The sequence below is a fragment of the Lepidochelys kempii genome, chromosome 12 (genome assembly GCF_965140265.1).
Source record: "Lepidochelys kempii isolate rLepKem1 chromosome 12, rLepKem1.hap2, whole genome shotgun sequence".
Classification (NCBI taxonomy): Eukaryota; Metazoa; Chordata; order Testudines; family Cheloniidae; genus Lepidochelys; species Lepidochelys kempii.
Window position 1 is genome coordinate 5,343,813 of NC_133267.1, and position 11,875 is coordinate 5,355,687.

The 11,875-nt window shown below is 49.9% G+C and overlaps 1 long non-coding RNA gene across 2 annotated transcripts; it reads left to right on the plus strand.

Moving 5' to 3' along the window:
• The first annotated feature begins 814 nt into the window (after positions 1-814).
• On the plus strand, positions 815-11,042 carry LOC140896515 (uncharacterized). Of its 2 annotated transcripts, none has more exons than XR_012154564.1 (3): positions 815-860; positions 6,297-8,203; positions 8,855-11,042. It is a non-coding gene; the product is annotated as an uncharacterized lncRNA (long non-coding RNA). The 2 variants fall into 2 exon arrangements; XR_012154563.1 differs by lacking the exon at positions 815-860 and adding an exon at positions 3,837-3,973.
• Positions 11,043-11,875: the final 833 nt, after the last annotated feature.

The following is an 11,875-nucleotide window of genomic DNA, read 5'->3' on the forward strand; positions in this document are numbered from 1 at the left end:
GAAGAATGACGTTTGCATCCTTCTCAGGAGAGCTGCTGGGCATGTTACAAAAACAAACCCCATTGCACTGGGGGAAAAACACATTTCACAACCCCAGCAGCAGCTTAGCGGGAGCTGCAAAGTCAAACTGGCCTGGGTGGTTTTTCCTGGGCGTGGTGCTGGAACCCAAGGTCCCAGTTCACAGCCTTTCCATTTCAACAAAGACAATACAGGAAATGCCAGCATGGTGGGGAAGGGAGGGGAGGGGGCATGTTCTCAAACAGCATACGACAGGCATTCCCCAAGAGGAATTCAGGCGTTTTCTGGAGGTGGACTTGGGCATGGACGAGATGCAAAGCTTTCCCGCCCCCACCCCCCACATGGCACAGAGCACTCAGATAGGCCCATTCAAATCAAAGATATTTCCTCAGGTCACCAGGCTGCTGGTCACTCAAAAGGTGAATAGCCAGGCATCTGCCAGGGGTCACTGTGATGGGCTGAATGGGCTTCATGAGTTGGCCCAGACCGGGGGGGTGGGGTTGGACAAGTGGAACGTGGTGGGTTCCATGGGACATTCTGAGCTGACCCAGGTCCGGGGTGCTGGGCTGGCTAGAGATAGGCCGTGCTGGGGCAAGGTAGGTTGAGTGTTTTGGGCTGGACTGGTGGGTGGATCAGGACTAGTGTTGCTGTCTGTCCCAAGTTTGCAGGCTAGGCTTTAAGTTCAGGAGACTGTTCCATTGCCAGGAGCTCCAGAACATCCAAAATCCTTCTCTTCCAGCTCTCTGAGGGCAAAAGTGTAGTGAGGAAGAAATAGACCCATTCCTCCCTGGGATCTGCCTGAGAGGAGGTACACTAAGGGCTGCATTAAAGAGGCTGTGTTGGTGAGTATCTGAGTGTCTGTTGTGAGGACAGTTTGTCCGTGTGCTTGATTGGTTGTTTGAAAAGTGTGAATTGGGAGTGCAAGAAGCCTGGGAAACAAGCAGGGAGACCGGGAAGTCCTGGCACAGTCAAGGAACTATGATGTGATTGGAATAACAGAGACTTGGTGGGATAACTCACATGACTGGAATACTGTCATGGATGGATATAAACTGTTCAGGAAGGATAGGCAGGGCAGAAACGGTGGGGGAGTTGCATTGTATGGAAGAGAGCAGTATGACTGCTCAGAGCTCCAGTATGAAACTGCAGAAAAGCTGAGAGTCTCTGGATTAAGTTTAGAAGTGTGAGCAACAAGGGTGACGTCGTGGTGGGAGTCTGCTGTACACCACCGGACCAGGGGGATGAGGTGGACAAGGCTTTCTTCCAGCAAGTAATGGAAGTTACTAGATCACAGGCCCTGGTTCTCATGGGAGACTTCAATCACCCTGATAGCTGCTGGGAGAGCAATACAGAGGTGCACAGATAATCCAGGAAGTTTTTGGAAAGCGTAGGGGCCAATTTCCTGGTGCAAGTGCTGGAGGAACCAACTAGGGGCAGAGCTCTTCTTGACCTGCTGCTCACAAACCGGGAAGAATTAGTAGGGGAAGCAAAAGTGGATGGGAACCTGGGAGGCGGTGACATGAGATGGTCGAGTTCAGGATCCTGACACAGGGAAGAAAGGAGAGCAGCAGAATACGGACCCTGGACTTCAGAAAAGCAGACTTTGACTCCCTCAGGGAACTGATGGGCAGGATCCCCTGGGAGAATAACATGAGGGGGAAAGGAGACCAGGAGAGCTGGCTGTATTGTAAAGAATCCTTATTGAGGTTACAGGGACAAACCATCCCGATGTGTAGAAAGAATAGTAAATATGGCAGGCGACCAGCTTGGCTTCACAGTGAAATCCTTGCTGATCTTGAACACAAAAAAGAAGCTTACAAGAAGTGGAAGATTGGACAAATGACCAGGGAAGAGTATTCGGAATTGATTCAGCTCCCAGACTACTGCACTGGGCAGCACAGCATGGGGAGGAGGTGACCAGCCCCCTGTGGAGAAAGAAGTGATTTGGGACTATTCAGAAAAGCTGGACAAGCACAAGTCCGTGGGGCCGGATGCGCTGCATACGAGAGTGCTAAAGGAGTTGGCGGATGTGATTGCAGAGCCATTGGTCATTATCTTTGAAAACTCGTGGTGATCGGGGGAGGTCCCGGATGACTGGAAAAAGGCTAATGTAGTGCCAATCTTTAAAAAAGGGAAGGAGGAGGATCCGGGGAACTACAGGCCAGTCAGCCTCACCGCAGTCCCTGGAAAAATCATGGAACAAATCCTCAAGGAATCAATTCTGAAGCACTTAGAGGTGAGGAAAGTGATCAGGAACAGTCAGTATGGATTCACCAAGGGCAAATCATGCCTGACTAATCTAATTGCCTTCTATGACGAGATAACTGGCTCTGTGGATGAGGGGAAAGCAGTGGACGTGTTGTTCCTTGACTTTAGCAAAGCTTTTGACACAGTCTCCCACAGTATTCTTGCCAGCAAGTTAAAGAAGTATGGGCTGGATGAATGGATTATAAGGTGGATAGAAAGTTGGCTAGATTGTCGGGCTCAATGGGTAATGATCAATGGCTCCATGTCTAGTTGGCAGCCGGTATCAAGTGGAGTGCACCAAGGGTCTGTTCTGGGGCCGGTTTTGTTCAATATCTTCATAAATGTTCTGGTGGATGGCGTGGATTGCACCCTCAGCAAGTTTGCAGATGACACTAAACTGAGAGGAGAGGTAGATATGCTGGAGGGCAGGGATAGGATACAGAGGGCCCTAGACAAATTAGAGGATTGGGCCAAAAGAAATCTGATGAGGTTCAACAAGGACAAGTGCAGAGTCCTGCACTTAGGACGGAAGAATCCCATGCACCGCTACAGACTAGGGACCGAATGGCTAGACAGCAGTTAGGCAGAAAAGGACTTAGGGGTTACAGTGGACAAGAAGCTATATATGAGTCAAGAGTGTGCCGTTGTTGCCAAGAAGGCCAATGGCATTTTGGGATGTATAAGGAGGGGCATTGCCAGCAGATTGACGGACGTAATCATTCCCCTCTGTTCGACATTGGTGAGGCCTCATCTGGAGTACTGAGTCCAGTTTTGGGCCCCACACTACAAGAAGGATGTGGAAAAATTGGAAAACATCCAACAGAAGGCAACAAAAATGATCAGGGAACTGGAACACATGAGTTATGAGAAAAGGCTGAGGGAACTGGGATTGTTTAGTCTGCGGAAGAGAAGAATGAGGGGGGATTTGATAGCTGCTTTCAACTACCTGAAAGGGGATTCCAAAGAGGATGGCTCTAGACTGTTCTCAGTGGTAGCTGATGACAGAACGAGGAGTAATGGTCTCAAGTTGCAGTGGGGGAGGTTTAGGTTGGATATTAGGAAAAGCTTTTTCACTAAGAGGGTGGTGAAACACTGGAATGCGTTACCTAGGGAGGTGGTGGAATCTCCTTCCTTAGAGGTTTTTAAGGTCAGGCTTGACAAAGCCCTGGCTGGGATGATTTAGTTGGGGATTGGTCCTGCTTTGAGCAGGGGGTTGGACTAGATGACCTCCTGAGGTCCCTTCCAACCCTGATATTCTGTGATTCTATGATTCTCCCTGTGCACAGACAGGTCCCTATAGCCTCAGGGTATGGTGTATGGAAAATGTTGTTAGAATTCTGCTCTATCACTTTAAATTCTCTGGGGTTTTGCAGGTCCTGCTTGCAGGTGGAGGACTCTGTAGGGCAGCATGCGACCTGGGCCAGACACCCTAGAGTGAGGAGGGTTGAGTTGTGCCTCTGCCTGCCTTAGGGAGCAGCCTGCTTCATCTCTCTCTGGTTTTGAATTATTGGGTGTTATCATTTTGGATTCTACGAACTAAAGTTATGTTACGTTGCAACCTTCCCACAAGAGTATTTATGTTTTTATCTAAGGGGTGTGTGTACGTGCGTGTGCGCACGCTGTGAAACATGACACAGGGAAGGTGCACAGAGCTAAGAGCCCAGCAACCATGAGTTTAAGTCATCTCTTCAGCTGTTACTATCTCTGGGTAGGTCACATCCCTTAATATTATGGAAAGCTTATGATCTCCCTCTTCGGCAGACATGTATCAGCCTCTCTCCCCCTCCCCAATTTTACACACACTGTAAGATGAAGTCAGTTGGGAAGAGACCCCCGATCTCTAATATTGCAAGCATAAGTATAATCCACCCCGCAGAGCTGCCTGTACTTGGCCAACCTATTATTAATTGCTGCTCTAACTCCTCAACAACACTCCCCTCCCAGCGCAGAGAACAGAACAAAGGATTTTGGATACCGAAGGTTCTACTGTTGCTGGCTAGCAAATAGTGGTGTGATTCACTCGTCACGTGTGTGTTACAGCTGTCTTGTGAAATTGGTCTACATAGAGGATAACAGCCTACTTCTGTTAGGAGCTGCTCTTTTAGCTCCTGTAGTAGGGGACAGTGCTGTGGATCTGAGAGGCTTAAGTTCAAACCTTCATGCTGATCCACGTGGGAAGATGGAGTCTGCACTCCTGCAGCTCAAGCCTGTCTTACTGTATACGTGCATGGAAGCCGAACTAAGGTTGCGTGGGTAGCATTAAGTCTGGCGTTTTCTAATGCCCCAGTGCTTGACTTTGCACCCTTAATGTTCTTTTCAGGTCTTTTTGAGCGTGCACTAGCTAGCTAGCTATGAGCCCTCTCCTATGCTAGCACATTCTGGCGATCCAGCTGCCTCAGTGCCTTGCTATTGGGGTACAGAGCCCATTCCCTGGCGCTCACCCCTTTGAATCCAGCCATGCTCAGTAAAAACTAAAACTTGCTCCCAGCTAGTGGATATTTTAATGTCCTCTTCCCATCTGAAGACACACCTGCACTGGGGGAGTAAAAGCCACTAGATCCCAAGTGGATCTGGTTACCCTCTGAGATAAAACTCCAGACCCCTGGGAACGGCCCAAACAGACTGTTTGCCTACAAGAGAAGCAAAGCTAAAAAGTGAGTGAAAGCCCAGTGGTACCCTCACAGCCACTAAGATACCTGTCTGTCTGTGGGGGGCATTTCCTCTCTGCTACAGCATCCCACTGCAGGGGGAAAAGCACATGCAGCCCATTGCCTGGAGCCACTAGGGGCTAGAGCAACAAAGGGACTTAGGTGCCTGAGTCCAAAATGTGGATCTTCAAAACCCCGTTCAGCTGCCACCAAACCCCGCCGGTTTCTAAATCCCTGCTGGCGAAGTCCCCTAGGAAGCTGCTTTTCTGCCAGTGCCCATTTACAAAGCTGCCTCATTCCTGACCCGGCTCAGCACCCTGGCTCACACCTAAGCCCTGGCAGGATTCTCAAACAAGGTGTCCCTCTGCCTCCCTCACCCACAGGGCCTGATCCAGTAGGTGGGTGCTCAGAGCACACCTAGCCCACCCCCCATCTATACCCAGGGCCGGATTTCCAAGTAGGCACTGTAGGCATGTGCCTAGAGGCACTGGCGTTCTAGGGGTACCTAAAAGTTACAGAAAACATGACGGTCAGGTGTGGGCGGGGACACTGAAGATGCTGTGCCTAGGGGGGTGTAAGGTGTAAATCTGGCCCTGTTTATACCTCGTAGGAAGGGCACGCTCTCAAGCTATAGGAAACCCAGGTTCTAATCCCCACTCTGCTTGCTGTGGAGCAGGGCTCTGAACCCAGCTCTCTCACCGCCCAGCTGAGTGCCCCGACCACCAGGCTAGGGTACGTTGCCCTCTCAAGCCCTGACACTGAAGCTGTTCCACTTTGTTTGAAAAATCACTGGGCCAGAGAGTGGGGGAATGACTCCATAGTTCAGCTGTACCTCCCATGCAGGCAGGAATTTAAAGACGCAGCACCCAAAAGACAAAAGGTGAGATTACATAAAGTCTCAGCTCTTGGGGGCAGAAACTGTTTCCTATGTGTGTTTGCACAACGGCTTGCACAAGAGGGGGGTGATCCTGGTGGAGGCCTCTAGGCGCAACCATAATACAGATGAATAATAATCCTACTCACACAGCACAGGGCTCTAGGATTTTATACATTGGCTTATGACATTGTCTTTTGCGGCACTTGGCATGTATTTCTCTCCATCATGTTCCGTGACAGGCACTCATGACTTAGTGGAACATAATGGTGTTTTCGCTCTGATTTTTAATTCCCTCGGTTACTATAGTGCTCTGTGCACTAAACCATCCCGTCGATTTAGTTTCCCATCAAGTCTGTAGCTAGCCTGCTTTGAGCAGGGGGTGGTCTAGATGACCTCCTGAGGTCCCTTCCAACCCTGATAGTCTATGCTTCTATGATCCTTATATTAGCACGAAAGAGGGAGGCAAAGCGCACAACAGCTAATCAGCCATTTTCTCTGCATTTCAGAAAGACCCTTTTCTAGCAAATCTCTTTCCAAATCTCATTCCAACCTAGTGAAAACGCCCTCTTCACCCTGGCAGCGAGGCCTCTGTTTCCACAAAAGCCCAGTCAGTCGGAGTGCTTCCGTGTGTCCATGCCCAGCTGGGGGCAACCTATGGCCTCGTTTTCACAAGGGCTCAGTATGCAACACTACAGCTGACAGCTACAGTCCACTGAGGCCTGGGGAGCTGCCAAATCGCCCTCCACAAAGCAGGGAGTGCTGGAGAGTGGTCTCGTCAACACCTTATCAACAAGCTGCCTCAGTCGAAGGGTCCTTCCAATCCAAAACCCAGTGACAAATGGACAAAGCCTCAGCTTCAAAGAGACCATTCCCTCGGCAAGGCCTAACAATCACTTCTTTAAGAGAAGCTGGCGTCATGCCCTCCCTCAGCCAAGTGCTGACAGCCCGCTCCAGGAATGGCCCCAGGCAAGGGGTACAGGGATATAATTCACAGATCAGAGCCTTCACATCTCAGCCCCCACTCAGCATCTGATCACATACACCAGCTCAGCCCAGGGCCGAGCAATTAAAGCCACAAACAGCTTTGAAAATTCTTCACTGCCAGGAACGCTGGACTCTGGTAGCTGGTGCAAACAATCTGGATCCCCGGAGCACTAGCCACCTGCGACAGTTCAGCGGATTGGGGCTTTGCAGATGTTTCTGTGGAGGCAAAGAAAGGAGCACAGCTAAGTCAATACTAAGGAACGCACCTAGTGGCGTAGCCAGGTGGAAAAAACAGGGGGAGTGGAGATTAAAAAAAGGCACCACCCCCTGGTACTCACCCGGCGGTGCTCCGGGTCTTCAGCAGCACTTTGGAGTTGCGTCCTTGACTCGCTCCGGTCTTCGGCACTGAAGGACAACCCCCTCTGCCCCCCCGCCACGACAATGCCACCAAAGACTGGAGCGAGGGTCTGTAGGGTGAAGAGATCGGAAGATCTTAGACCTGGTCTACACTAGGAGTTGAGGTCAAATTTAGCAGCGTTAAATCGATTTAACCCTGCACCCGTCCACATGACGAAGCCCTTTTTTTTGACTTAAAGGGCTCTTAAAATCGATTTCCTTACTCCACCCCCAACAAGGGGATTAGCGCTGAAATCAGCCTTGCCGGATCGAATTTGGGGGTGTGTGGATGCAATTCGACAGTATTGGCCTCCGGGAGCTATCCCAGAGTGCTCCATTGTGACGGCTCTGGACAGCACTCTCAACTCAGATGCACTGGCCAGGTAGACAGGAGAAGGCCCACAAACTTTTGAATCTAATTTCTTGTTTAGCAAGCATGGCGAGCTGCAGGTGAGTGCAGAGCTCATCAGCAGAGATGACCATGATGGCGTCCCAAAATCACAAAAGAGCTCCAGCATGGCCGAACGGGAGGTACGGGATCTGATCGCTGTCTGGGGAGAGGAATCCGTGCTATCAGAACTCCATTCCAGTTTTTGAAATGCCAAAACATTTGTAAAAATCTCCCAGGGCATGAAGGACAGAGGCCATAACAGGGACCCGAGGCAATGCCGTGTGAAACTTAAGGAGCTGAGGCAAGCCTACCAGAAAACCAGAGAGGCAAACGGCCACTCCGGGTCAGAGCCCCAAACATGCCGCTTCTATGATGAGCTGTTTGCCATTTTAGGGGGTTCAGCCACCACTACCCCAGCCGTGTTGTTTGACTCCATCAATGGAGTGGGAGGCAACACGGAAGCAGGTTTTGGGAACGAGGAAGATGAGGAGGAGGAGGTTGAAGATAACTCACAGCAAGCAAGTGGAGAAACCAGTTTTCCCAACAGCCAGGGCCTGTTTCTCGCCCTGGACCTGGGGCCAGTACCCCCCGAACCCACCGAAGGCTGCCTCCCAGACCAGCCAGGTGGAGAAGGGACCTCTGGTGAGTGTACCTTTTTAAATAGTATACATGGTTTAAAAGCAAGCATGTGAAAGGATTAATTTGCCCTGGCATTCACGGCCAGTACAGCTACTGGAAAAGTCTGTTAATGTGTCTGGGGATGGAGAGGAAATCCTGCAGGGACATCTCCATGAAGCTCTCCTGGAGGTACTCCCAAAGCCTTTGCAAAAGGTTTCTGGGGAGGGCAGCCTTATTCCACCCACCATGATAGGACACTTTACCACGCCAGGCCAGTAGCACGTACTCGGGAATCATTGTAGAACAAAGCATTGCAGTGTATGTTTGCTGGCATTCAAGCAACATCCGTTCTTTATCTCTCTGTTATCCTCAGGAGAGTGATATCATTCATGGCCACCGGGTTGAAATAGGGTGCTTTTCTTCAGGGGACATTCAGAGGTGCCCGTTCCTGCTGGGCTGTTTGCCTGTGGCTGAACAGAAATGCTCCCCGCTGTTAGCCATGGGGGGGGGAGGGGCTAGCCACGCGGTGGGGGGAGGCAAAATGAGACCTAGGAACGAAAGCACACAGCTGTGTATGTAATGTTAACAGCAAGGTTTACCGTGAAAGAGTGTGCCCATTATTCTGTAAAATGTGTCTTTTTAAATACCGCTGTCCCTTTTTTTTTCCTCCACCAGCTGCATGTGTTTCAAGGATCACAGGATCTTCTCCTTCCCAGAGGCTAGCGAAGATTAGAAGGCAAAAAAACCGCAGTCGCGATGAAATGTTCTCTGAGCTTATGCTGTCCTCCCACACTGACATAGCACAGACAAATGCGTGGAGGCAGACAATGTCAGAGTGCAGGAAAGCACAAAATGACCAGGAGGAGAGTTGGTGGGCTGAGGAGAGTAAGTGGCGGGCTGAAGAGAGGGCTGAAGCTGAAAGGTGGCAGAAGCGTGATGAGAGGAGGCAGGATTCAATGCTGAGGCTGCTGGAGGATCAAACTGCTATGCTCCAGCATATGGTTGAGCTGTAGGAAAGGCAGCTGGAGCTCAGACCGCCGCTGCAGCCCCTGTGTAACCAACTTCCCTCCTCCCCAAGTTCCATAGCCTCCTCACCCAGACACCCAAGAACGCGGTGGGGGGCCTCTGGGCACCCGGCCACTCCACCCCAGAGGATTGCCCAAGCAACCGAAGGCTGGCATTCAATAAGTTTTAAATTTTTTAAGTTTTTAAGTTTTGAAGTGCAGTGTGGCCTTGTCCTTCCCTCTTCCCCCACCCCTCCCGGGCTACCTTAGCAGTTAACCCCCTATTTGCGTGACGAATTAATAAAGAATACATAGACTGGAGAACTTATGGATCTAAAGGCAGAGGAGGCCTGGCATTACTTCAAGTCAAAGCTGCAGAAGCTATCGGAAGCTTGCATCCCAAGAAAGGAGAAAAAATTCATTGGCAGGAGTTGTAGACCAAGCTGGATGAGCAAGCATCTCAGAGAGGTGATTAAGAAAAAGCAGAAAGCATACAGGGAGTGGAAGATGGGAGGGATCAGCAAGGAAAGCTACCTTATTCAGGTCAGAACACGTAGAGATAAAGTGAGAAAGGCTAAAAGTCAAGTAGAGATGGACCTTGCAAAGGGAATTAAAAGCAATAGTAAAAGGTTCTACAGCCATATAAATAAGAAGGAAGAAGTGGGACCGCTAAACGCAGAGGATGGAGTGGAGGTCAAGGATAATCTAGGCATGGCCCAATATCTAAACAAATACTTTGCCTCAGTCTTTAATAAGGCTAAAGAGGATCTTAGGGATAATTGTAGCGTGACAAATGGGAATGAGGATATGGAGGTAGATATTACCATATCTGAGGTAGAAGCGAAACTCAAACAGCTTAATGGGACTAAATCGGGGGGCCCAGATAATCTTCATCCAAGAATATTAAAGGAATTGGCACATGAAATTGCAAGCCCATTAGCAAGAATTTTTAACGAATCTGTAAATTAAGGGTTGTACTGTATGATTGGAGAATTGCTAACATAGTTCCTATTTTTAAGAAAGGAAAAAAACGTGATCCGGGTAACTACAGGCCTGTTAGTTTGACATCTGTAGTATGCAAGGTCTTGGAAAAAAATTTGAAGGAGAAAGTAGTTAAGGACATTGAAGTCAGTGTGCCCTTGTTGCCAAGAAGGCCAATGGCATTTTGGGATGTATAAGGAGGGGCATTGCCAGCAGATCGAGGGACGTGATCATTCCCCTCTATTCGACATTGGTGAGGCCTCATCTGGAGTACTGTGTCCAGTTTTGGGCTCCACACTACAAGAAGGACGTGAAAAAATTGGAAAATGTCCAGCGGAGGGCAACAAAAATGATTAGGGGACTAGAACACATGAGTTATGAGGAGAGGCTGAGGGAACTGGGATTGTTTAGTCTGCGGAAGAGAAGAAATGAGGGGGGATTTGATAGCTGCTTTCAACTACCTGAAAGGGGGTTCCAAAGAGGAAAAACTTTTTCACTAGGAGGGTGGTGAAACACTGGAATGGGTTACCTAGGGAGGTGGTGGAATCTCCTTCCCTTGAAGTTTTTAAGGTCAGGCTTGACAAAGCCCTGGTTGGGATGAGTTAGTTGGGGATTGGTCCTGCTTTGAGCAGGGGGTTGGACTAGTTGACCTCCTGAGGTCTCTTCCAACCCTAATATTCTATGATTCTGTGACCCCACAGGACCCCATTAAAAACACTGGAAACACAGCTGCTCCATGATGATTCCCCATTCACAATTATATTTGGAGACCTATCAGCTGGCCAGTTTGAATCCATTTAATGTGTGCCATGCTAATTTTGTATCGTTCTAGTTTCTTCATCAAAATGTTGTGCAATGCCAAGTCAAATGCCTTGTAGCAGGTTATTACATCAAACATAATTATCTTTGTCAACGGCACTTGTAATCTTATCTAAAAAAAGATGTCAAGATTCTTTAATCCAGGTCATCCCATGTACCCTTTTAAAAGATTGGCACCACATTAGCTTCCTTCTTGTCCTCTGGGACTTCCCCAGTGCTCCAAGATGTATAGAACATCAGCATTAATGGTCCAGGGAGCTCCTCAGCCAGCTACTCGATCTGCCCTGGCGGCCCGAGCCCCTCTGCTCACATGAGTTCTCGTCCTGGCAGTAGCTGCTGGAATTGGACCCATTTCCTATGCAGTCCCCCACAGCGTCTGCCTCTGGCGGCCATTAACACTCCCCTGCGCCGGGAGGGTGAGTGGTCTCCGGCTAGCAGAAGTGCCCTTTCTTGGGCCTTGTTGGTCCCTTTGCAGTTATGGAATCAATGGCCTCTCTCCCCAACCCTCTGGTTTTCCATTTCTTTCCCCTCCTGACGGATATCTGTCTGGCGTGTCACTGGCCTGCCTTCCTGTCGGGCTGGAGTCCTCAGCCCAGACTGCCAGAATGGTCTGGCCACCTCCCAGGCTGCTCTGGGCCATCCATCGCTGCTTTCCCCGTGGCTCGGGCCACCATCGCTTCCTCTCGCTTCTCAAAGCTAGTCACCAGTGGGCTTTCTCCTCTGCCCCTTTCGGAGGCTCACGTAGGGGATTGCTCTGGGTTGCTCCCATGGGCCAGGATCCCTGGAGCTGGCACTGGGGAGGATAAAAGGCAGGGTTCAAACCCAATGGAGGGGGATGCTGAGGAAATGCAGCGAGGGCATGCATGCCCTCCTCACCCTGTCTATTCCCCCA